This window comes from Solea solea, chromosome 12, assembly GCF_958295425.1.
Source record: "Solea solea chromosome 12, fSolSol10.1, whole genome shotgun sequence".
NCBI lineage: Eukaryota > Metazoa > Chordata > Actinopteri > Pleuronectiformes > Soleidae > Solea > Solea solea.
Window position 1 is genome coordinate 17,943,442 of NC_081145.1, and position 27,250 is coordinate 17,970,691.

General features: G+C 38.8%; 1 protein-coding gene across 1 annotated transcript in view; it reads right to left on the reverse strand.

Moving 5' to 3' along the window:
- The window catches only part of lingo1a (leucine rich repeat and Ig domain containing 1a), a 101,154-nt gene that overhangs the window by 53,405 nt on the left and 20,499 nt on the right, over positions 1–27,250 (reverse strand). Inside the window, exon 2 of the mRNA XM_058646271.1 lies at positions 2,777–2,922. The gene's annotated coding sequence lies outside the window, so the exon portion shown is untranslated. The remainder of the gene's footprint in view (positions 1–2,776; positions 2,923–27,250) is intronic.

Genomic DNA, 27,250 nt, shown 5'->3' on the forward strand with positions numbered 1-27,250 from the left:
ATGGATGTAGCTCCGTGCTGGTCAAGTCAAATGGGTTATGTATGCATGAAGGAGTGTAAGCCATTGAACATAAAGATTTCTCATTAGAATTCAATGAGGGGTGTCCTTTTATTGTTCCTATGCAACTGACGAACCATTCTGATGCCATGCATGATAGTTATCACGTGTTGGAGAAAAGAAGAATGGGTTTTCTCCTTTCAGCAGCGTGTGTCCATTTATTTCATCTTACATTCGGCATCTGGTTGCGATGTTTGTCATTTTTTTATAGCACAGAATAATCTTACTGTAGTTATGCAAACATGGCTTGTTTGACAAAATGTTTCTCTGTTGAAACTAAGAGTATCATACTCATCTGAAAACAACGTGTTAATGAGACTTTGAGAAGTGTGACTTTCTAAGGGTCCATGGTGTTTATAGTGGTTACACTACATTGTATTTCACAGATTGGTTCATGGAGCAAAACGAATATTGTAAATGTGTCACAGCACAGCATAATTTGGTGAGATATGGCACGAGGAACTGTTAACACCAATAATAGCACGTATGCATTATTTTCCTGCAAACAAAGTGCCATTTTGGTTAGTTGGTGCAAAATAACAAGAGGACACAGGAGGAAAAATAAAATGCTTTCCCTTTGAGGCATGTCCTAGTCCTTTTAAGGATGGCAGCAATAACATGTAAGTGTTAGCAAATGCACTGATGATTTGAATGTAAACATGTACTTGCAAAACTGTACTTATACTGCACTAAGAGTGACTCACCATTTGCAAAATGCTCTATTCAGGCTGAGGCATTGTGAGCGTGGCTACTACTCCCTGTTGGCACCTTCTGGCAGCACTGAAAATACAATGAAAAAGCCCCACTAACTCGCCTGCATGTCTCATACATCTTCAGTCATGCGGAAGGCCGTCCGTCAGTTTTACTGCACATCGGCTTCCTCTCAACGCAGCATCGATGACTGATGGCCCTAAGTGCAACTAGATAACTGCGACAGAAGATGATAAAAATGTGAAAACACACATCCCAGGCAGGAAATTGGCCATTTTGGAGCAACTGATGCTGAGAGGCTAAAGTGATTTCACTTCCTGTAATGCTCCAGCCTTGAAAAGTGGAAATGTGTGGTCATCCGTGGGCAGATAGATACAGTCCACTTGACATATTACTGAGATACAATAACCTAATAGATTTCCCTTTTTTGTTGTCCTTTCTTCACTTATGTCTTTCTGTTACAGATTTAAACCTAACACAGTCATGTCTTGGTGAAGACGTTTCAGTCAGTATTCTGACCATCTGCAGCAAAAATTATAAAGATAAACAGCAGATAATAATAACAACCCATAGAGGAATAATAAAACAATAACCCACAACAATAATGAGGACACGTGAATATCTGTGTTGGTTATGAGTAAATACCATCATGATACCTGAACATGTGCTTTTATGTTCTAATTTCTTTTTTCTTCTCATCTTTAACAGTTTTACCATACACAGTGTGTCAAAAATAATGAACTGATTGATGGATGATGATGATGCCACAGCTTCTCTGTCAGGAATGGATGCAAATTGTCGAGGTCAGCAGGTTAAACCATTCTTTTTATGGCGTACAATCAAGAACTTGCATTGCGCGACATCTAATCTGATATAAAGGATGCAAATCACACTAAATGAACTCAGATAGGCAATTCATCAGCGCACGAATAGGATTTAATAGATCACATCTCCAACTTTTTTTTTTTTTTTTTTTTTATCGCACATCCAGGCACAAACCTCGATCGCCGATGAAGTCTCTCGTAGTTAAAACCAGCACACAGAATCTGTGTACAAGTGGGTGTACAAATCACTTTAGTGCTGATTAATATTTCATCTGTGTGCTGTCAGAAAGTGCTAGTGGTCCAGTGTTTATCAAACTGCATTACCTCTGACAACACAGGGACTGCTTTGCTGAATTGGATTTACTTAGCCGCTCCAGTAACACATTCTACAGTTGATTAGGGAAAGCAATTTAAAAATGAAAACAACTTTGTTGAATATGTGTTGGGAACAAAATGTGCTAAAAAAAAAAAAAACCTTGATTGGATTCATAACTCGCTGAAAAGTCGGAATCTGACATCACTCCAGCCAGTAAGAGACCAGGAGGAGGTGAAGGCAGTAAAAACCTGATGAGGAATGCAAGACCAGTGCACCAGACAGGAAAGAGAAATGTGGTCGAACTTACAAACAACATTGTAAAGTACAGCAGTCAGACTGGAGAGATGGAACACAATTAAGTCAATTTTTGTGCCTCATTTCCCTCCTTGCACGTTTGTTTTTATAGATATACCAGTCGGGGAATCCCCCGGTGAAGATTGTGTAATATGTGACTACTACCGTTGCCAGTCACTCACATTTAGTGTGAGCTCAAGACTGCCAAACACAAGGGTGCAAATCACGGCGTGTTCACTGCTCAGCCATCAAACATCTTTGAAAGTCGTGTTTGAGTTGAACTGATGGGAACATTTGGTTGCGGTGCAGTGATGTTGACTAACACAATGAAGTGTTCGAGGCCTGTGTTGTAACTGCTACTGAATATGTGCGATGCTGTCATGTTATTTTGTGCATAGTCTTCTTGACGAATTGTTTACTGATCTAAATGTACGTTAGACAAGACAACCCAGTGCATTCAGGCGCACTGAAGAAGGGGGATGATGTTAGATTTGGCCACCAAACACCAAGGCTGTACACTGTGTGCTGGATCAGCAGGAACTCCTCATGAGTCCAGAAGTGCAATAATACTCACAGGTAGTAATTGCGGGCCTGCTGATATCACAGAGCTGCTGGAGCTGCTTACGGTGCAGAAGGCGGGAGGCTGGAGGTGTGAGGTGAGCAGCGTCTCCCTTTAATCCGCATACCCTCACAGCATTCCCTCCTTAATTGATCAGCCACCTGTGAGAACCAAGCAACAGAGCAAAAACTTACTCCCAGTCTAACACATTAGAGGTAATTTACTCATATGTTTCACATTCGTATACGTACATTAAGTGTTTTATAATGTTGTTTACATTTAAATTACCAAATAAGGTAATTTCTTTATCAAGTAAAGGGTATCTTAAGGCAATATCTTTACATCGATACAGTTTATGCTGCATTAAAATCACAACCCACGCCTCCCCCGCTCACTACTCAAGTCCTGTGTCCGGCTCAATTATTTGGAGATGGACATTGAGGAAGCTCCAGTTTGAGATGGAGACTCACGCACAGAAGTGAGCAAACACTGCACTTGTCTCACTACATGTCTGTACTAAAACTGAACTTACATCATACCCGCTATTCTGAGTTTGTTCTCCTCTCTGCATTCATTCTTTCTCTTTGCTGTTTCAGTTGCAACATCAAACTGACTGAGTTTAGCGCTTGTTAAAATATATTGTTTTCTATGGAGACACAAGCGGGATATTTGTAGGGGTGGAGATGGAGCCAAGCAGTAATATCCCTGGTTGTGAAGAGAGGAGGTTGGAGGAGCACCTGGACATGTCGCCCAGCCCTAGTATATCTACTGTCAATGGGAGTCGGTGACCGGCCACATGCTGGAGATCAATGTGTGTTTGTAAACTCATAAAGTCATATTTTTGGACTAAAAAAACTGGACTAATGGAACCTTCTGTTCACTCTTCTACAAGATTATAGACAAACAAAACAGATGAACAAAGCCATGCTTGTGGAAATTAAAGGAGGCAGTTTAGTTTAAGGGAGCCGACCAAGACGAGCAGGTGTGTGAGGTCTTCTGTGGTGAAATACAGTGATGACGATATAGTGGTGCTGATTATTATCTAATGCATGCTCACTGCCAGAAAACAAAACCAACCACTATCACATAAACACAGTCATATGCTTCAAGACATCCTAATAGCTCAGGTTCAATTCTAAGTACATTTAAAGGACTGAGATACAATAGGAAACAGCTGGTTTTGTCATAAAGTAATACAATTTACAATCGGAATTATGGGGATTTAAAACATAAACACAACATGAAGGCGTGTGCTCAGTTTTCACAACTAAGAACCTCTTCACAAAGGCGAACAACCGTGTTTCAGCTTTACTTTTGAGTTTCACATCTCTGCTTGCTGCCAGTAATAACCACATGCTCCATTTCCCTCTCTGTGGGTGAGAGACTATCAGACTTTGAAATGCTGCAGAGATCTTTAGTGTTGCAGAGGTTGTGAATGTCACAGTTAATTTGTTCCTTCATTACAGAAAATAAACAACCAAGGAGCTTCTGGCGAAGTTATTAATATTCACATTTCCAATAAGTGAGTTTGTATTACAGCCTTTCTCACTATAGGACATGAGCACCTCAAGATGGATTTGGTCCATCAATTTCAGAAGCATTAACAATACCTGTATACAAAAATGAGGAGGTGTTATAGTATTAATTCATTGCTATGTTCTTTAGAGAACGGTAAAATGTTCCAAATATTTGACAACAGGGCTGACAGTTCACCATGCATGACACACGTGGAAGCTACAATTTGAAAAGAAAATCAGTGTGTATTGTATGACTGATGAGAACATGACAAAGCCCCAGATTAAGTCACTTCCTCTAAGTTGTGCTAATTATGTGCAACCTACACAAAGGCAAGTTGGTGCAGCAAAAATAATAATAATAATAAAAAAAAGGCTAACAGAATGTTCATAAACTCAGATAAAGAAACATACAACATGACATAAGAAAACAGCAATGTGAAGGGAAATCAAAAAACTGACTGAGGACTGGAGAGCACAGATCATTGACAGCATGTACATCACATTTGGACATAATACACACAGACAATCAGAGAAGCAGGAAATAAGACAGGTAGTAAAACAAGTAAGAGCTACAGAAGCTAAATAGGTAAATCACCAAATGAGGTCAACACAAATGAAATTCAATTACAAAAAGAAGTTCAGAAATTTCAAAAGGTTAATAATCACAGATTCCCTTCAAGGGTAGATCATGATAATTTTTTTACTCCTGGCATAGGGGATGCCGGAGCGCAACATAAAAGACCAAATGGAGAATGTAATTTGCTAGGAAGAACGCCATCACCATTTTAGTCACTTGCCTGATTGGTTGTCTGATTGAGCACTGGAGAAAGAAAAAGTCTTAGGTTACTGCGTTGTTTTATGAAAACCTGGAACCCAAATGCTCTAATCGTTAGCAATCTTGCCTTTGCAGCTAGAAGACCTGGGTTTGTGATCGGGATGGAACGAAGGAATTAGCATGGATTTTGCATATTCTCCCCGTGTGCGTGAGGGTTTTCTCCGAGTTCTCCAGTTTCATCCCATAGTCTAAAAACATACAGATTTGGGGATTAGGCAAAGTGGACACTCTAAGATTAGATTAATTTTTTATTAAGTATTCCTCTGCATTTGACCCATCCTAGAATTAGGAGCAGTGGGCTGCCACACTGAGTAACGCCCGGGGAGCATTGGGGGTTGGGTACCTTGCTCAGGTGTACCCCAGCCCCCTTTTTTTTTTTTTTGGCCGGATGGGGATTTGAACTTGTGACCCTCCGGTTACAAGCCAAGTTCCCTTTCCACTTGGCCACGGGCTGTCAAATAAATGATAGACCTGTCCATGGTGTACCCCACCTGTCACCCTATGTCAGCTGGTATAGGTACCAGCCTCCCCTGCAACCCTTGTGGTTTGGTTTTGTATATTTATATGAAGATTTTTTTTGCCATTCACTCACACTTTCATACAGCGCATCTACAGTATGTGCAGCACATTTCCTGTCAGTCATGTTTCATGCCCATTCACACGCTGCAAGCACAGCCGTCAGGAGACACATCAGCATGTAGACTAGCGGAGCCGGGAATCGAACCCACAACCTTCAAGTTGAGACTCTTTCTACCACTGAGCTGCTGTCGCCCTCGTGTGGAGGATAAAGTGGTAGAAGATGAATGAATGAATGGAACACAAATGCCACAAAATAGGTCCTGTCATACATTAATAGAACTTATCTAAAAGTGATGGAAAATTCATTAAAAAATATAAATATTCTCTTCGTACCCAAAAGAAAAAATATTCTCTTCGTACCCACAAATCTCCACTGTAGCATGAACTATTGCTCGCCGTGATTTGAGGTGAGATAGAAGTGTTATCCAAACTAAAGAGGCCTCACGGCTGTATTCAAGCAGTGATGGCATTACTTGCTGAAACAGCGAACATATTACGCTTGACTTCCCTTTGATAATGCAAGAGCAACTGAAACCTGAAAGTCAGCTCCCCATTAAAACTGCTGCTGGGTATTTTAAAAGTGAAGCAGAGCCCGATAGGGGAATTGAGCCACTGTTTCCCAACTTGAAAGACGTCAGCTTGAGCTTGCAAAAAATTATTCCTGCCACTCTGTCACACTGACAGGACCTCCGAGAATATCACTTTTACTACCCCTACTGCACCACCTCTACCACAGCATGCAGAGTAGCAAGTAGCTGCCACATGTTACTCTGTAGCTGACAATGAAAGGCAACGAGGACCTGTCTGACATATTTATAAAATGTCAGTCAAGCAGACAGTATGACCGCAATCAGAGTAACCTGATAACAAGCCTCTTCTCCTTCAGCAACCTTGGAATGCACTGTTCACACAAATCTAGTGGTTCTAGAACCTGAACCCCATGTAGAAAAGTGGGTACTGGAGGGAAAGTGGATAAATCACTGATAAACACCATCTACCCAACAGTCAAACTTTTTAAAATGGTAAACAGGAAACCAAACAACTGGAAAATTGGAGCATGTTAGTCGAACCTACCAGCAAGCTTAAAAATGCAATTTCAAGGTTAAGTGTGTGATATAGAGAAAAATAATGCATAAGTCAATTATGGATTAACATCAGCCAAGCAAAAAATGAAAAAAAAAAAAAAATCAAACCAACTTTTTTCAGTTTAAACCATGTGCTATGGTTTTACAAATCATCTCCTTGAGCATGCGTCTTTGCTAGTGATAGCTTGAGACTTTCATCCCCTCCATGTCTGTGACAAGATTAGGCTATCTCTCCTTGTGCACATGGGTGACTGACTCCTTGGGGCTGGTCGCATCACTCTTGCAACCCCCTCCCTCATCCCAAAGCAGAAAACATTTTTATTTTCAAAAGGATTAGGTCTCACCACAGGCCACCTGTCAGGCAAAAGCATCACCCGCATGGCACGAGCTCCCCAGGCACACAGCAGAACATATCATGGCCTCGGTGACTAACAGGAATCCCCGGGAGTTTACCTCACAGTGGCATGGCAGTGGGTAACACATTTGCTACTTCTTTACAGCATCTTTCACCTGCCCACATCTAAAAAAAAAAATGTATTTCACACTGTATATAGATCTGTGGATGGAGCAGGAAGCTAAACTACTTAAAACAACCTGAGAGCAGCTTCATCGGATGGAGAGGTTGAAAGTCCCATATTTTAAAACTAGAATATTATTTAGGAACAGCAAAATAAACAAATAAAAATAAATTAATTAATTCATTAAAACATATTAAACATGAAAGCTACTAGTAGATGTCAAAATAGCAAAACAAAGTGAGTTGAGTTGAATAGGTTCATCATGTCAGCAGTAAAGCCTATACTTTCACAATCATATCAACTCTGAGCATGAGACGGCATAGGGAAGATTTATTAAAATGAGTCTTAGAGGAGCCTCTCATCAAGATGTGAAATAAAACACATTTACTGACCCAGTAAAGGAAAAATCAACAATACAGCACACTCATGAGTCAGTGATATGCAGGCAGTAACCATCCAATGTATGTAAAAGCAGGATTACCTGGGATTAACCAGGACTGGTTTGACAGCGTTTAGTGAGTAAACAATTATTTCTTAAAAATCCCAATGTGAAATTTCTATTTGTTTGTTAAATAAATATCAAATCCCAAAACTTGTCATTGTGCCATGGAGGTCATGGTTGTGCTAAAATAAATAAGTAAGTCAATTTGAATCCCCAGTTCACCAGGAAAATGAAGCTGGACACTTCTTGCTTTGCATACTTTTATCCCAGTCAAGTCAAGTAGTCAAGAAATTGCCTTTTATACAAGAATGGGAGAAAAAGCTGAAGGCTACGGGATAATAAGAGTTTATGAAAGGAGTACTCTCAACCTTGACATTCTGTATTCTGGACTCCTCAGCCAGCAGTCACAGTACACTGAAAGTCTCTAACTTTAAATGAAATAATGGGTAATTTAAGCAAGCTAGGATAATTGCACAATGTTACAATACATAAATGCCAAGACATACGTCTTGGGTGGAGACCACCAGGTCCTTGCTTAATGGAAAAGAGGGTCCAGATCCTCCATCTTTCACACTCAGGTGTGAAAATGACCTCATTGGTCATTTAGTTACATGTGACCCCATGCATCATCAACAAAGCCAGGTTCCCCTCCTCCTCACTTTTCCCCCTCTAACCCTCTAAGAGGACATTCCTTTCATTTCCCTGTCCTCCTCTGTGGAGGAAGGATACAGACATCTCTTCAGAGAGAACCCTCTTTGCTGACCTCTGAGCTATTACAAGTCTATCTGCCAAATCTAAAATTCAAGAAAGCAATAGCATATTATTGAAGCGCCACACATCTATCCTGCTTGTATTCAACTGTCAGTTTTTTAACTTGTGGTCAAGCTCATACGTTTCTTCAATCATCCCAAAAGGGCACATGTCACCCCTCGTCCTCTGGCTACCCTTAGCTGCCCGCATCAAATTCAAATCACTGTTGCTAACCTGCAAAGTGCTTCATGGGTCTGCTCCCACCTACTTAAATGCTAAAGGCTTATGTTACCCCTCGACTACTCCGTTCATCAAGGTATTGTCGTCTGGCGGTGCCAACACCCCCCGCAAGACAATCCAGACTCTTTAAATGTTTCGTTCCACGCTGGTGGAATGACCTACCGAGCGCTACCAGAACAGGGGCGTCCCCGTCTATCTTCAAGAAGCTCTTGAAAACCCAGCTCTTCCAAGAGCATCTTCTGTCCTTGCACTTACCCTACTCCCTCCATCTCCTTCTGCACTTGGATGCACGCTCACCCTCTATCAGTCCACTGTTCCTGTCTAGTAGAGTTCTTTCCAAGACTACTACTTCTATGTAGCTTATTCCTCTTTTGTAAGGTGCTTTTGATAAAAGTGCTAAAATGTTAAATGTTAAATTTCACATTTAATTTTGAACTAGGGAACTAGCATGTAAGAAGCAACACATATACAAATAAAGTCAAGTAACACAAGCAGCGTAAATATGGGAAGCCAGTAAAGTTTGGTTGGCTATCAGGATGAAGACCATGCCACTGCTGTGAGATGCTGTAAATGACTGAAGCCGCTATTCTACCTTTAATTGAAAGGAGTACTTTAAACGGTACAGATAAGTGAGGTGACAATGGAACGTCACAGGTTTAACTTCGATTAATTGACGAGCAATCAGTTGAATCAATTACTCCTTTGTCAAAGGCAAATACCAAATTCAATGGGTTTTGTGAACAGTGCTGCTGGAATATAATATGGTTTGTATGTTGTAGTCATTTCCAGTACATAAAAGTCTGAACTTGGTCCCCCATTTGCACACCTCCTTGCCAATTTCTAAATAATCCATCAAATAATTGTTTCATGGAAGCAAATTCATTGTACAATTATTATGCCATTAAGAGACTGTGTATCCCTGAAAATGATGCCTAAATGGGTTCATGAATCATTCAGGCCTAGATGTTTAAAAAACAATATGTGGTATATAATTCAGTGTGTTCCTCACAAGGAGAATTTAGCTTTTTAAATTGTTAACAACATTGGAACTGAAATGTCTCGGTTCATGAGACATTTTATTAAATTAGCTCAAATTAATTTACCATAAATCTATAACTGACAGTGCCTCTCTGTAAAAAAATCCAAATATGACATTTAAAGGAAATAATTCATATGTATTGTACAATATGAATGTATGACTGTTGGACTACACTTTTTTCCCCCACTAATTTTCATAATGGTGTCTCATATAATGAAATAGTGCCCTCACTTACAGTAATTGCAGTCTTGGATGGACAACTATTTCTGTCAAGACATAATTATAATATTAAGAAAAGTTTAGTGACGGGATTGAGTTGCTGAACAATTTTACATTCTAAGCATATATCCAAGGGCAGGGCATCATTTCAGTGGTCATAAAAGCACCAGCATCTCTTTGATGACTGAGTCATATTACTTCACAAGGGGAAGGAATGTCTGATCATCATTAACAGCTGAGTAGAGCGTCATTTTACTATTCATCTCATATTTTGTGGAATGGCTGACACAGGGTATGTGTCAATTTTAACATCAAAATAAAGGCAGGGAAAAACATTTGATGTGTATAACTCTAAACCTCCTGACGACATATAGTAGAAACACATAGAAGCCACAAGGCATATTTCCCTGTGACTGGCTTGGACAGCTCTCCATTAGGGTAATCAAGGGCAGATGCTACAGGGAAATGAGATAAGTGTAATAAATGGCTTTGGGAAGATTTGCAATTTAGAAGAACATGATTGCACATTTAAAACATGCGATATATATTCTTATTAATGCAAGGCGCTTTATTTATGCTCAGAATATTTCATCAGATGACGACCTGTGATCCTGCAGACCAGCATGCATAACAATGAATATGACAGGAGGCCATTACTGCAGAGTGCCAAGTTTGCAGCAAACTGGAAACCTAGTGGATTTGCAGTTGTGGGATCAAATGAATTATATATTTATGATATGCAATTTCTGAATTTTACGTCACAGAATGAACAATGTACAACCACCAAAGTAGGGGTAAGGTTTTTAGTGTGACTCAGTACAATACCCACACATCTTATTTGTATGATTTTGAGTAGAGAAACATTTACTCCTCTAATATCTTTTATTTACTGAACATTTTCATAATTTAGTGTTATTGATTTAGTAATACCGACAGACATAAACGCCTCATATAGATACGTGGAGTGCTGGCACTTATCTTTTTCCCCCACTTCACGCACTGGTGTGACTAAATGTTTCTTGAGCATTATTTGATTAACTAATGCATCCCGAGACTAATTCACACAGAATATGACAAATCAACATAAATATTATAGTAATGCTATTTTTATGAAGAAGCAGAGATACTTAACAGATCAGAAAATGACAAGTATCCCAATCAACACATGAGCATATGGGAGACGGTCTAATTGCTTCATCTCACATCTCCTAAACACAACAGAAAAAAAGATATATCCACACAAAGGATGAGAATGTGCCAGATGTTTCTGTGAAGCTACAGAACCTCAAACTCCTCACTTTGGGCAGCAACATATACACCAAGTCCTGAGACATACTGACTAGTGTTCCCTTTTATATGTGTACTGCAACCTAATGTCATATTCATCACAAGGTACCAGAAGCAACATAATCAAATCGACACCCTGAGGCATTTAATTCACAAATGGATTAAGGAGGGGTCCAAAGAAAAAGAAGTAGAATGAGAGAAATTCTGGAGCGGCAGATGGTGTGAAATGACTTGCGAGTTTGGTGTGAAACAACTTGAGATTTAGAGCATGACTAACGGAAAATCTTGCCAAAAGCACTTATTTTATAAACACAAATGGGACAAATTGCAATGGTGAAGCATTTTAGGTTCTTGGGATTAATGGTGATTGCTAATTTGTGATTCAAGGAGGCATCCAAACCCTGACTGGCTGGGGCTCAGAAACTGTCTGCATAATTTTAGACAATATTAGACGATAAAATGCTGACACATGTAGAGCTGTAATAACCCGGCTCCTTTTTAGGATTTGGCTCCCTCTGAGCCAATCATTAAACTGATCCGGGTGTGCGAGTCACTTGAGTCACTTGTCTCTTGAGTCACTTGAGTCACTTGAGTCAGTGTTGCCAAATCGCCGGCTCAATTGTTTGTTTTTCATAGAAGAAAGTGTAAGTGGCTTATGATGAGAATGAATGCACTTCCAAATAAAGTATCAAGACAAGGTTATCAGTGGCAAACATTTATTTTCAAGTGCGACGGACTCACTCGTGGAGCGCCAACCGCTTGTGGGAGTGATTCAGACTTGGCTCGGCCATAACTGGAGGACTCACACACAAAACGCTAAGCTTAGCGGTTCAGAGTCAGACTCGACTCTCTCCAGCTTTCTCTGGTTCTACAGGAAGTTACCAGTCCGATTGACTCATGAGTGTGTGTGTGTGTGTGTGCTTTGTGCTGTGCTGCTGAATCATCTGACAGGAGTTCCATAGTAGTTCCGGATTCCGGGTTATGCAATTTTAGCAGCTATACTTACTACTATGGCTATATTGATCTTGTAATGAGTTTGACATGTTTATAAGAGGTATGTTCAAACTCAATGGAGTTTATTGTTTAGTCATAGTGTAGATAGGACTCGATGGATCCGGCTTAATGGAGACCTGAGATAACCCGGAGCCTTTCCTGGCCAAACAAAACATAATAACATAACAAGACAATTTACCCATGATATTAAAACAGACAAAAACAAAGAGTAATCTTTTAAGAGGTGTAGCTCGACAATCAATCAGTCAATCAACAACCAACCAACCAATCAATCAATCACAGCCTCAAGAGCTCAATTTAGCAGTCGTATTATTGTTGAAATTGTAGAAATGTAGATTTCTACTTTAAATATCCATTCGAGCTTCAGAACACTAACCTGGTCATACTGTGTGAAACTAAATATAAACCACTTAAAATGACTAGTGAGTAAATTATGATCACACAGATTGCAGAGTGAGTTTATTGGACCTTGGATCTAAACACTGTGGACCACACAGGAAGACCCCCTGAGATTTCTCCTCCCCTTCTCAATATCCTTATCTGTGATGTGCAACTGATGAACTCATGAAAGACTCTGCAGGTTTTACCCGTATGGATCAACTGACAGGAGGATGGGGCGCTTGGTCCATTTCTCTCTCACGGGGAGATAAGCCCTGTCTGTCAGCTTGATTGACACATTAAAGAAGGCCAGCCTCTGCCATTGTGAACGGACTTGACTTCTAGATCGTCTTTCCCAGCCATTCACTGCACTGGTTGCTAATGTAAGTGAGCAACGCGGACAGACATGTCTGCTTTGTTTGCAGCCATGAATACAGATTCCTCTACTGATGCATTCTTAGTACATTGAAACCTAAACATTGAATAGCAGACTTTCAAGGCCTCAGACAGGTATTTTGATGCTTTAGAATGGACCATAAACTAATGACTGCATTTCTGGAATTAGTGATTACAGTGAAGGCATATACTGTAGTAGGCCTGTGATGTTTCACTAAAAATGCAGGTGTTTCAAATATATGACCTTATAACCCACTTGCATGACTGACTTCACACACACCAAACAACAAAATAAATAATGAAACAAAACTGCTTCCAAGTGGCTTTGAGAGAAGTCAGTCACACAGTTGACTTCAAGGTATTCCAAGAAAAGAAAAGACTATAAATAGCGATGAGAGGCTAAACATCACAAAATGAAGCGGAGTGAGAGGCTTTCAAAGTGAAGGACCAACAGTGGTAGGCAATTTGCCAAAACACCCTTATCCTCAATTCACCACTGCTTAAATGAGCCTTCAATAATTTAGCCAGAGACCAGTGACGAATCAAGAGATGTGCACATTTAAGAACTTTCATTTACTTGAGTTTTTAGATTCTTCTGAACAAGTGATGGATTCAGTAGTGAATCCTGCTGGAGGACACCACATCAGGTACATTCACATCACATCACAGCCAATGAGGTTTGCCTGACTGGAGCTGATGATAAGTGTTTCAAACCTACACGGTATCCCTCATCAGCTCCTGTTAAAAAAGTACATCGTATTACAACAAACACAGCATAAAAACGTAAATAATGCAGCCAACACAAAGCCTCACACATAAAAGGCTGGAGGGTCAGGCAACCGAAAATCACACAGGCAATTTTGCATTTGCCTCTCCATCTTTCAAAAGCTGCACGAGTACGAGCTCAACGGAAGAAGACACAGAAAAGTAATTGGAAATTCAGGCCCACACCAGAGGCCACCATTTATCAGACAGCGATAGGTACAGTAGCATTTTACCCGAGTACTTTTGTGTTGAGAGGATTGATCGTTGCAAGTTGTTTGTTACAAATGGGTCTTGTGATGCAGTTAGACAAGTAAAGTGTATTCACGTGTGGTCAGTCAATGCTTTCATTTAGTTCCTTTCAGTAGGCCTATTATTTGTATGTAAACACAACGAAAAAATAACATAACGGCAAAAACGCTACATATGTGCTATTATATCAAATTGAAGTATTTATTCAGTATTACATAGCTGGGTCATTACCCTCGGTAAACTGAAACGTCATTATAGTTTAATAGTAACATAAACTAGTCTGCATTTTTGTGCAAGCCACACCTCTTTCACTGTGGTCTTTGGGAATACTGTCATGTCCATCATCCATGACTGAGTTGGTTGCAATGATGGAGTGACGGCTGTTTCGTGCACCAACTCAGAACTCTTCAAGACCATTTTAGTACATCATGATCCTTTTTGGAAAGCACCATGGAATGTAATTGTACATCCTTACTCGTTGGATTGTTTTAGACACTTTTAGCCCTTCTCGTTCTATTTAATTTAGACTAAGTTAAGCTATAAAAGTGTTTCCTGTAGTGTAGAAACAGAACAATGTTTTCAACCAATCGTTTAATTAGTCTCTAGGATGATGTAACAGAAAATTGAAAAACATGTCCACCACAATATCTCAGAGCCCGGGTTATCAATCAACCAAACATTTCTTTTCTATTTATAAAAAAAATGATTTGTTTACTTGCCTAAAATAATCATCAGTTCATACATGACATTACCTTTTCCTTCATATACACATTCCTTCAGAAGCAAATCTTTCTTTCCTTACAAGCTTCTTTGTAAGACCCTTTATCTTCACAAGGTTTTTTTCTAATACTCATATGAATAGATATTGAAAAATTCAATCACGACCCCCACTGCAAAATCTGCTTTGTAAATTAAAAGCTGAATGTGCCATAAATTACATCACTGTTGTCATTTAAGGGTGCACTAATGACTGCCATTAATGTAATCAAGAATGTGGTCTTCTTATAATTGATTTCAAACAGAGTGTGACTTTACCTGTGTGTGTGTGTGTGCTTAATTGCCTTAAAAACTGCTATTTGAAGTTATTTTAGGTCACCGTGCAAAAGTTGTTTTGGAAAACTGTGGATTTTTTTTTTTTTCTTGTTGTTCCTCTAGTTTGTTTACAAGTAAAAAAGAAATTCTGACCTACATTTTCTGTCCCTCTTTTCCTGTCTTACGTCTACCCATATTTCCTGTTTACTAATATAGCACATGCCATCTGTGAGCCATTATCATTAGACTCCTGACACCCCACTGGCATGCAGGGAGGGACATGATTGAGTGAAAAGGTGCAGACACTTTTTTATTGTCAAGACAGACTCTTCAAGGTGACGGGAGAGGTGTCGGAAAGTTGATTGATTGCGCTCACATCCAATAAAGGCCAATAACACACAGCTGAGTCAAACCACCTGGATCAATATAGTTGCCAGGGTCCCAAATGTATGTTAATTTAGCATTTCTGTGACAGCGTTGCGTAATCAATCAGACACCATTGGTAATTACTTCATTTACTAATTAGCAGCCCTTATGACTAGACTGGGAGATTAGTTCTGAGGTACCTTCAAATCAACGAAGGGGTTGAGTGCAAAGGTTGTGCAACTTGTGAACAATGAACATGCAGGTTTAGCAAACAACAAGTCATCCATCCATCAAAAAGTCATCCATTCTACCTCTTTATCCTGCATATGAGGGTCGTGGGGACCGCTGTGCCAATCTCAGCTGACATGGTTCGCCAGTAGTTCACCACAGAGACAACCATTCACTCTCACACCTAGGGTCAATTTAGAGTGTCAAATTGACCTAATCCCCATATTGCATATTTTTCAACTGTGAGAGGAAGCGGAGAATCCAGAGAAAATCGATATTGTGATATGTATCTATATGTTTGTCTTGCAATATATTGATTATTACAGAATAGTTGCATCATATCATAGTTGTATGATATTATTGGTATCATGTACCATGAATTGTATCATATAGCGAGGTACCCTGTGATTCCCACCCCTAGTCTTGTGTTGAGTGACACATAATAAACCAGGTTTAAGTGCTCACTGTAAGAACTATTACTGACAAGTTAACAGTCAATTTATTATATTTTTCTTTTAAAAGTGGTTCGGACATTACAAATGGCTACACACAAACCAATATTCAACAAAACTCCTATTGTTCCCATGAGGTCATGGCACTGGAAGGTACAGCTCACCTAAGACCTACTGAAAACTAAAGCTCAAGTTTTCTACCACTATTAGTTTGTGTTGTTTTGCTATCAGATTTTTGCTTATTGCATTATTATTATTATTATTATTCCTATGACTGGGTAAACTTAGAGTTCAACAGCCTGTGGACACAATGTCAAGATATTTATATACCTTACTCAAATGTTCCTAAACACAACTCTAATCACTTATCAACTGCAGGGTAAGCTGACCTTCCGATGGAAGAGGACAAATAAAGAAAAAGCTTATCTTCACTGAACTATAGAGAGTATCTGTAGCTTCTTGTAAATGACAAAATGACACAGCTTACCTATGATTACCTAAATGATAGGGATTTAGGCTGATAAGCATTATCTTGTTTCTGACTTGACCTTGCATTATAAGACAATGTTAACCATGGCTAATTCTATATAAAGGTGTTAAAATGCTTCATAGTCTTACTTTATACTCTCTTCTTTTGTGTTGTTTTCAAAGCTGGAGGGAGTTCTTGTAGGGAGGGGAAGGGGATATTTTTAGCAGGTTCCACAATCCCTCTTGAACATAATACCTTAGTTGCTGTTGAAGCTGCCAACTCATTAGATTGGATGAGTGCGCAGTGTCAAACATCAAGATAACACATTAAAGGAATGGAGGCAACACATACACACAGGCCAGATGAAGGACCATTGATTGGCTCGGAATTGGATTGGAAAATCTTTATTGACCCCAATTTTGTACGACCACGAGCCACACACCACACAAAACCACACAAATACATAGGAACATACACAGAGTGCATAAATGCATAAAAACATTAACACAATGTCATTGTGATAATGTGCAACGAGCCGTGTGATCTAATGGCAACTCAGGCTTGTTTAAGAATCGCACAGCTGATGGTACAAATGACTTTTGATGACTTTTTCACTTGGCCCTCCTGACGTAAGCACATAGGTGGTGTTTGGGGGTGGCCGGGGGAGGGCGAGTGTCCCCCTAATGGCTAAAATATACAGTCCAAAGTCCAGAAATAGGTCCAATAAAAACATTTCTTGTTAATGTATAATACATATTTTAAGTAACGCAGTGTGATAAAACAAGTGCGAAAAATAAATCTCAATTCTGGTATGTTTTGTTTTTTTAATAAATAAATTTTCAAGCAGGCATTGTCGTGAGATGAAACAGCACCTCTGCACTTTCCCCGAGCGTTGTTCTGATCGCTTTCCCTTTTGTCCTCTCTAATGTACTGATACAAAAGCCAAACTAAAATCCACATTGTTGGTTTAAGAGATACTGTATACTGTGTGTGTGTTTGTTATTAGCGTGCACTGGGACCTGTTGTTAGGAAAAATCTTTCTCTTAGACTGTTATCCCCCCGGGTATGACTTCACTACTTCCATGTGAGCTCGGCTTCCATGTAACTCAAACCCAGCGTATGTGTGAATAAAGTGTTCAGAAAGTCGGTACAAAAAACGTTTGCCCCAAAGTCAAATGCTTTGGGGCAAACGCTATGCCCCCCCCCCCCGCCCATTGGCAAAACACTAATTTCAGAATGTGGTGAGGGTCTCCCAGGATGGCCAAAGCCTTCTAAGTGGCCTACTCATCCCTTACCACAGCAGAATGTGAGCACTGGAGGGATGGAGCGTTATGGGGCAAAACATGGGTCAGCACATTTTAAATGAACTGGCTAAGAAACTCCACCACAACACTGCAGAACAGGGGATTGTTAAACATTTCTAACAGAGTTGTATTCAATTATTAAATTGCATTAAATGGGCATTTGAACCACCCTAACTGCTTATTGGACAATGGTAGACTGCAGTTGTTCTGTGTGCAGCTGATGAGTACAGCCCATATTTGTGCAACTTAAAAGTGGACAAATAGAAGAAACTACAACAAGGTCAAATAAAGTAGTGTCTCCTTTATACTGTCACATCCACTGTGCTGCAAATTATAGAACTTATTTTGTCGGGCACCTTTGTTTTTTTGTTTTTTTTTTACTGTTTGCTGAATAGATCTTCAGATTCGCACAGTCACTAAACAAGCCGCTTAGAGGCTCATCAAAGTTATACACATCAAAAAAGAACGGCATTCTTGATCCTTCAGCAGCATTTTATTGCAAAAACAAATATATGGTGCATAAACTGTCCAACCCTGTTCAATAGTCACTTAATGCGTCTACTATTAAATTACTATTGAGTATCATAAAACCTAAAAAATGGAAAGGTAGTCATGCAGCTCAGCTTGATTTACAACAAACCACTGAGCAATGCAATTTGATTTATTAGCTGCAACAGAGAGCCATTTCAGTGACTGCAAATCAAAAACAAAAGTATTGTACATCATATTTGGATTGTAGATGGTACGCAATGACAGGAATTGTGTCTTTGTTTTAACTAAAACCGAAAAAAAAAATGTCCTCATATTGTTAACAATAATAAAGTGTCTATTTCAGAAATAAAGAGAAATTATTTTCATCTCATTGATAAGCTTTATCGTCGCTCAGACTCCAACTGAAAGGCTCTTTGAGCTGAAAAGTGGACTGTAATTACAAATGCACTGTCAACTGATTCTCAGGAGCCCTGAGGCAGCAAAGCTTTGTTTGGTGCTTTATTGAAGCTTTTGAGGAGGCTAACGCAATTCCCCTCTCTACTGTGATGTCACTGATGTTAACTATCTGACTTTTATCTTATTTTTTTTTTTCATCTTTTGCTGCTTTAGCAATAACTACTGCCTCATTCCCACTATTTAAAGCCTTCTTTATTTCTTTGGTTGTCAGGCTTCGCATTAATTTTTTTCATATATATATATTTTTTTACATCCTCTGGACCCACAAGAAAGAACCCTATTGTGGCCAAACAATGTCAAATTATCCAGTGACTTGTACCCAGCGTAAACCTCAATTATGAGATGACTAAACTATGTCACTGACTTTCAAAACCCACTGCCAAACCCTGATATTATATTCTCAGCCGTCGGTCTCTAAACCTTTCCAGTCCAAAAGCATTACTGTAAAAGCTTTACCAAAATCAGCATGCACAAAATGAAGCAAATACTGAGAGAGCATACGTGTAGATCTCTCCTCAATATGGAATGCTTGTATGCTAGTCAGCTGCTATATATGTGTGTATATGTATATGTATATGTATATATATATATATATATATATATATATATGTGTAAAATCTGCTGGGAAGTGGGTAACCTGTGGCCAAGTGGAAAGGCAACTTGACTTGCAACCTAGCCTGATTGTACTCAATTCCATTGTAAGTCTAGGATGGGTCAAATGCAGAATACTTTCCCTAAGGGGATTAATAAAATTAAACTTCATATACATATGTATACATGTGTATATATATATATATATATATATATATATATAGGTATGTAAAATCTGCTGGGAAGTGACCATGGATGTCAAACTGTTACTGTGTTCTGAAAAATCAAAACACCAGTTGTGTTGTTGGTAATGCATGATATATTATTTATTTTTTGTAAGCTGCTCTACACTACAGTTTTTGCTTTTCACCCATTCTCTCACACTTTCATACAGCGCATCTATGTACAGGGCTGTTTCTATCACTCATCTTTCATACCCATTTACACACTGCCGGCACAGGAGCAACGTGGGGTTGTCTTGCCCAAGGACACATCGACATGTAGACTAGCAGAGCCGGGAATCTAACCACTGAGCTACCGCCGCTGAATAAATAGTTTATTATCGGTTGATGCCGAGAAATGTAATTTTTTTACGCAGATTATTATTGTCATGTAATTTAAAGTTCTGACTATCAAGATTTAAGATAAGATTCACAGAAAAAAAACAAAGAAAGTGAGATCCGGGATTTGCACAAGATTTGACAAGACACAACATCCCAATGCAAATGTCATATTTATAATGTGACAAAAAACAGAGGCTTTCTGCTTTTAGGCAAGGTAAGGCAGCTTTATTTATGTTGCGCATTTCATATGCTAATAAGAATTGGAGAAATAAAAAATAGATATTACATAATTTGATGATATTAAGATATTGTCAATTTTTTTGTTATGTATATAATGGTAATAATAAAGTAGCAAAATAATGTATTTATTCATTTAAAATGACATTCATACTTGTACAATCACATTATGGGAAGGTTTGGGTCATAAAGCCTCGGGTCAGGTTGAGTCGAATTAATTGAGTGAAAAGAATACACACACACACGTCTCTGTATGTTTATATTAAAATATAAACAACACTGAAGTTGAGGAGATAACCTTAGTTCAACAAGTTACTTTCTGATTTAAATGGATTGTGTTTATGTAGCATGTTTCTAGGGTCCAAAAAATGCTTCACACTACAATTTGCCATTCACCCATTTACCCACACAACATATTCTTGTCTTTTATACCCATTCACACGCTGCCGTCAAGAGCAAAATAGGTTTAAGGGCTCTACCATTGACCTATACTTCACTGCTGTTTCTCTTATACTGTATTTGTTGTGATGCCGTTGTTGATGCCGTTGAAAGTTTGCACCTTTTTACCTCTTCATTTTTGAGCAACTGAGCATAAAGTAAGCACGAGGGAAAATAATCAGAACTGCTGTTGTATCATGGCCTTCTCCCTGTAAACGAAATAGCTGTACTTTAATTAGCTCCCTTACTTTCCTCTACTGGGAAAATACAACTTTATTGTTTGTATAAATTAAAATTTTAGTGCCATGACAAAGGCCATTAAGGAGACCAGGAGATTTCTCTTGGCGAAGGGTTATGGTGCCTTTACTGCTGGAAAACAAAATTATATGAGGTATGAAATCCCAAACTCCGTACAATCACCATTGTATTAAAAATCTCAAGTGACTAAATACAGTATGATGTTTTATGTATACGTCGCCATAACTTGGGAATAGTGAAATGGTTTCAGTTGATGGTCCATCTAAATTATAAATAAGCAAAATGCCTACTTTCTTTGTTCTTTCACTTTCTTTCTTGTCAACCCCCCAAAAAATTAGCACTGTGGAGACATACTGTGGAATCATAGTTGATGCAGTGGATACCTTCAAACGACTTTAAATATGTCAAGGTTTATTTTTATATTTATAGGGAAAATTACATTAATGTCAAATTCTCCTTTTGTCAATCTACATGAACAGAATAGATAGAAATGGAAGGATTTCACCAAGATACAGTGGCTCCTCTTACTAGACTTTATTCCATGGCATTTTATTTCATTTTATTGGGAATTAAAGTTCATCTTATATTACTTCATTGTAAACCATTTTCTGTTTTTTTATGTGATACTCTATATCCTCATTACCATCATTAAATAATATGTTTACAGGTGTTAGCAAGACTCATTAAAACATTTCCATGTTTTAGTTAAAGGCACTAGTTAACCCATAAACCAGATCTATGGAAACTCTTCACTCATCACTCTTACTGGTGTTAGGTGACAGCGCACAGCACGCGGACCCAACGTACACATTGCACATGACACGAATTACGTCATCAACGCGCAGGCTGCGCATGCAACCCAGACTTTGGAACCGTGCACAAAGATCGCGATGGGTGGTATGTGCGTGGAAACATACCACAGGCTTACAGGGAGAAACCCAAAGAAGAAAAACTCTACCTTCTGTCTTTTCTGCCCATCAGCACAAAGTCTGGTTACATTGACTGTATTGTTGGCTGGTGTCCACTTAAAACATGAAAAAAAAACCTTTGTAGTCACCTCACTTAGTACATGAGGAGGGTTACACATTATTCTATATGTGTTTTCACAGCAGGTTAACTTGTGCTGACATTAAACCCTTAATAGGCGATTCATTGATATTACAAACGTCCTTCCAAGAACACTGATATTAAGAGGATATTATTTAGGAGAAGTTTAGGTGGAAATACAAAACTCCACACTCCAAGACATTTTGACAGTGGCAGATGTGATAGCTGATAGATAAAAAGTATATGGCTGAAGCAGGAAAAGAGACAAAATGAAAGGAGCCAGGGAGACAGAATCCTGAGGATTGGTTTGGTGAAGAGAACAGGATGAAAAGACCCTAATGGTAACTGAGAGAGAAGACATGTTCTGTTTTTACAGACCGAGGAGGGAATACGTGAGACACGGGAGGCTGGATGTGAGGTGCATGAGTGAGGGAGGAATCAAACATGGAAGGGTGATACAGAGATGGAACAACATCTAAGACGGGAAGCAATTCTCTATGTTCCTCCTTCCCTCTCTCTCTCTCTCTCTCTCTCTCTCTCATTATCAATGCAGTGTTCTCACCTGCTTCTCTCACAGTGTTAACCTCAAGAAAGGATGTCACTGTTGCTGTTATTTGTGTATGTAAGGCTCACTTAGAGGTATGTAGATTTTTTGCTCACCTTCGCATACAGGCAGAAAACACCTGTCAGTCAGTTAGCAGAGGAAGAAGGAGAAGACAGTGCAACAGTTTAGGTGAGGTGGTTTGAACAGTAAACAACAATGGGAGTCAAGGAAAACTCCATCTGTCTAAGGTGAGTAGAGTATGCAGTGATAGGCAGTCCAAATAAAACTTCACATGTCGTTGGATAATAAGGAAACCCTCCTCACCGCTGCTGTCAGTGACAGTGTTTTGGCTAACTTCCTGTCTGTGAGCCTGTCATTAATTCACACTCAAAGAGCCAAAGTTAACGAGCAGAGAGCACTGCCTCTTTGTGGATTTATGGCAACTGATTGGATAAAATGTGGCATACTGGACACATTCGTCCTATGTCAGTAACACTTACAGTATGTGTTATTGAAGGACATATAGTATTTAATACCACAAGTTAAAACAAATTAAAAGTCAATCAATTAATGTAAAACATCGACAGTAAATCAACAACTCTTGTTTTCCTTAAGGGTTGACTTTTCCTCTGAGATTCTGTATTTGTGACAAGGATTACTAACAGGAAATCCACAAATAATTATACGAATGACTCACTAACAGAGTTTTTTAAAAACCAACTCAGGTCATTGTCTCTTAATTGCAATCTTAAATGTGATTAATAAAGATGAAAATGAAAGAAGCCTTTAAAACTCAGTTGAAGGTCGACCGTAACACATCTCACTTTTTTTAAGTAATGGAATGGAAAATTTACAAAAAAAAATAGCAAGGGGAAATAAGTTAATAAATCAGTAGATAATTCAATTATTGAATAAAAAAATTAAATTGCACTTCCTTGCAAAACACAGGTCAGCTGATTACTCACTATAGACCTCATGTTAGCCCAAATAACTATCAAGTTTGTAACCTCCTCTCAAGACAGATTAACTTTAATACCTTCAATATCCTTTACCTTAATTATTATAATTTTTTTTTTCTAAATTGCTGGATTTATTACATTTTGAATGATCGGGGACGCCTCTCTAATTAGCTGTTTTGTTATTTTTCCCCCCCCTCTCTTAAGCACATTTAAAATGGTTTACCTGACTAATTACTTAAAGTTCAGTGTTGTATCCTGATAAGAAAAAAATAAAAAAATATGAATCTGTTTGGGTATGGATAAAGTATAATTAACTGATGCATATAGCAACTTTTACCACGTGATTGAAGGAGTTACATGCTGCTAGGCTACTTAAAGCAAATCAAATGCAGAATGTCTCCTCTTCTCATATGATATAATGTGTGTTAGAAAACAGTGGCTGAAAACACGTGGAAACAATTTCTTTAGGCATTTCTAAAATATGGCTCAATGATGCACTCCTGGTTTTACCTCATCGATTGGACTTGTGACTCCATACTGCCCCCAAGATTTCCGGTGGTATTGCTCAGTTTCGTCAGCACAATGACGGACAAAATTAAGTACAGATGAAAGGCTCTGTCTGTCACTGTCATGTGTGAAGGAAAGGACAGCACTCCCCCAGTGGACACGGTCTCACATAAGCTATGTTTACATGAGTAAAAGGTCTTCATTCCTAAAAAGATTTATTCCGACTGGAATTTAAAATTCCACAGTTTGAATGGATGCAAAACTAAATTATCCGATTGTGGTGTGTGAACACGTTCAGTTGGAACGGACTATTCTGACACTTCTATAGTAAACAAACACCCTACGTGTCTGCTCGTCCCCCCCGTGTCCACTGTCCGTCTCGTTTTCCTCCTCCTCCTCCTCCTGTGATTCATGAGTGAAACAAGTGCTGCATCAACAATTTTTGCTCGTCTGTGACCTGATGCAACTTGACTGTGACTTTCGTCTCCATTCATTATTCTTTTTTTGGAATGGAAGTTTACATGGATCAGACACGTGATAGCACCAAACCAGACTGTTAATATAAACACCGATAGGAATGACGATCAGAATATACCAGGCAACTTGAAATGTGTTTCTGACTGGGCTGTATCGGACTGGCATGACGATCAGGCTTTTATTCCACTTACTTGTGTCCATGTAAACATAGTTATGCATGCGTTAGGTATGACAAAAGCTGGTTAACTACACATTCTCTACTGTGTCTTTACGTCTGTACGGTACAAACACTGAAAAACAGCAACATTTGTGGACTTTGGTCCTCACTAAAGTGTATAAAGCAGCATGTGTGAATGTGAAACCTAATAGTAAACAGTCTTTTTTTAATCATTCAAATTTGGCATGGTGGTTAGTAACATGTTTTTTTTCTGTGGGCTGGCAAAGTCAAAATAGATTTATTTTTTCCATCACTTTGCAGGTTCTTTTACATGTAATGGTGACATTGCAATTGTCTTCCTCATAAAAGGAAAAAGAAATCTGTACTAAATCAAGCATAGCCTTTGGGTATGGGTGTTGCTGTGTGTCAACAGAATGATGGCACCTACACTGCTCTTCATAAGACCGCTGATTGCTGGCTTTAATTACTTGGCCTCGTATTGATTTCATGGCATGTCAGCCTGCGACTGTGATTCATGAGTGTAACAAGTGCTGTGTCAACAATTTTGCTCGTCTGTGACCTGATACAACTTGACTGTGTCCTTGGGTCAGTCTTGTAACATTAACTGAAGTTTATAGGTGTCATTATCTCAGATTGATGACAGAGAGTGTCAAGCAGAGGCATATGGAAGTGATTTCATATCCCACGCTAACGCTATTGACATAAACCCTATTGATTTTAGATTTCAGTTTCTATTGATCTTTAACCTGTAATAAGGGTTTCACTCTGCCTTTGAGCTGCATCAAAAACCCATAGAAAATGTCTTAATAGAAATAACTTTATAAGTGCTATATGTTTATGTATATGTATATGTATATATATATATATATATATATGTATATATATATATATATATATATATATATATATATATATATATATATATATATATATATATATATATATGTATACCTTGATTACATATACCCTTTGACCCACAGTGTAAACAAAAATCACTCTACTATATATTTTTTTTTAAATAGACAGCTTAACAGTGTGTTGACACACCGGCACAGAAATGTTACAAAAATACTATTTTTCTTGACTGAAGCGCAACAACATTTATATCTAAACCTGTATCAGCAAAGCTTGAAGGATCTTGTCTCACTGAAGATACTAAGTATATCAAAAGCAGAAATCTAAATTAGACATGCTATTTCCTCTCGCAAGCCTGTGTCTGTGAATAAATGTAGCTTACACAGTTTAGCTGGTGTTGTGCTTCACTCCAGTTAAATTTGACAGACTAATGTAATAATGGGAGGCATTTTTTGTCAACTGTGGTAATACAAGTAGAAATATAACTGAAGAGCTACAAGAGGGAATTTAGTTCTCAAGAACAAAGTCTTGTTTGTTGTTTGTGGTTTAATCTGTACAATGGGGCTCACATCCACGGATTTCTCCACCTGTCTACAAAACAAGCCAATAAAATCAGGTACTTTGAGGAGCTTGCTCATATACACAGGTGACCCAAACTTCTGCACCTGAGCCAGTGGTGCCAGCAAGTGCAAACCACTACATGTTCCCAGCTCCCCTCGACTCACCTCGCTTCTACGTTTTTTTTTTTTTGGTTTTCCATTACAATATATTACCTCCTCAATATGGGCGGAGTCATCACAGCACGACTGCATGAAACTGCCGTGCTGTGAAGTGCCTAGTGACTTCATTATTGATATTTATTTTCGATGTACTGAATCATTAGAATCAGTACTTCCTGCATGACCGGAGCACAGACTCCATCTCACGCAGACAAATACAGTGGCAGGAGTTTGCGCTAAATACACCAGACTCCTCTGTTAAATTATGATATTTTAGACATGTCCATGGTAATTGTTTGGAGATGAACCCACATTTTTAGGATTGTTAAGTCTTTTTAACTGATCTACAATTGTTGATCAATTGTTCGCTTTGATTCTTGTGACCTCTTGCTAATGCCTCTTCAGTGCACGGCATAGAATCAGATCAGCTCAGCTCGCTTAGAACCTCACCAGAGCAAGTACTAACAAAGTACCAGGTACTAACACTAATGGAAACGCAAAATAACCGCGCCGTGCCGAGGCAAGGCGAGGCATGCCGCACTAGTGGAAATGGGGCTTAAGAGTGGCTTTGTTTTCCTGACGTGTGACAATGATAATTCACACTGTCAGCAGTTATATAATAAGGCAAGGTTTATTAGCTATTAGCTATTAGCATCTGTGACAGCAGAGGTGAAAATGATGTTGACAGATTTTTTTTACTGCACAAATATTAGAATAAAAGGTAGGCCTGTGTTAAAAAAGATTATTACAAATGAATTAAATGACTGCATATTGTGCAAATAACCAGTAACCTGATCTGTGATGAATCTCTGTTGATAGAGTTGCTGCAATAAACATCCAAAAAGCATAGTTGAGAATAGTGCAGTCGTCCTCAAGAAACCTGCAATAACCATGCTGCACGATGGTGGCTATCACATAATTGCAGCCCCGGGCATATGAGGACATAAAATAAAGATGTAAAAGCAGTGCCACACAGCATTAATCCTGGACAAAACACCGCCCAG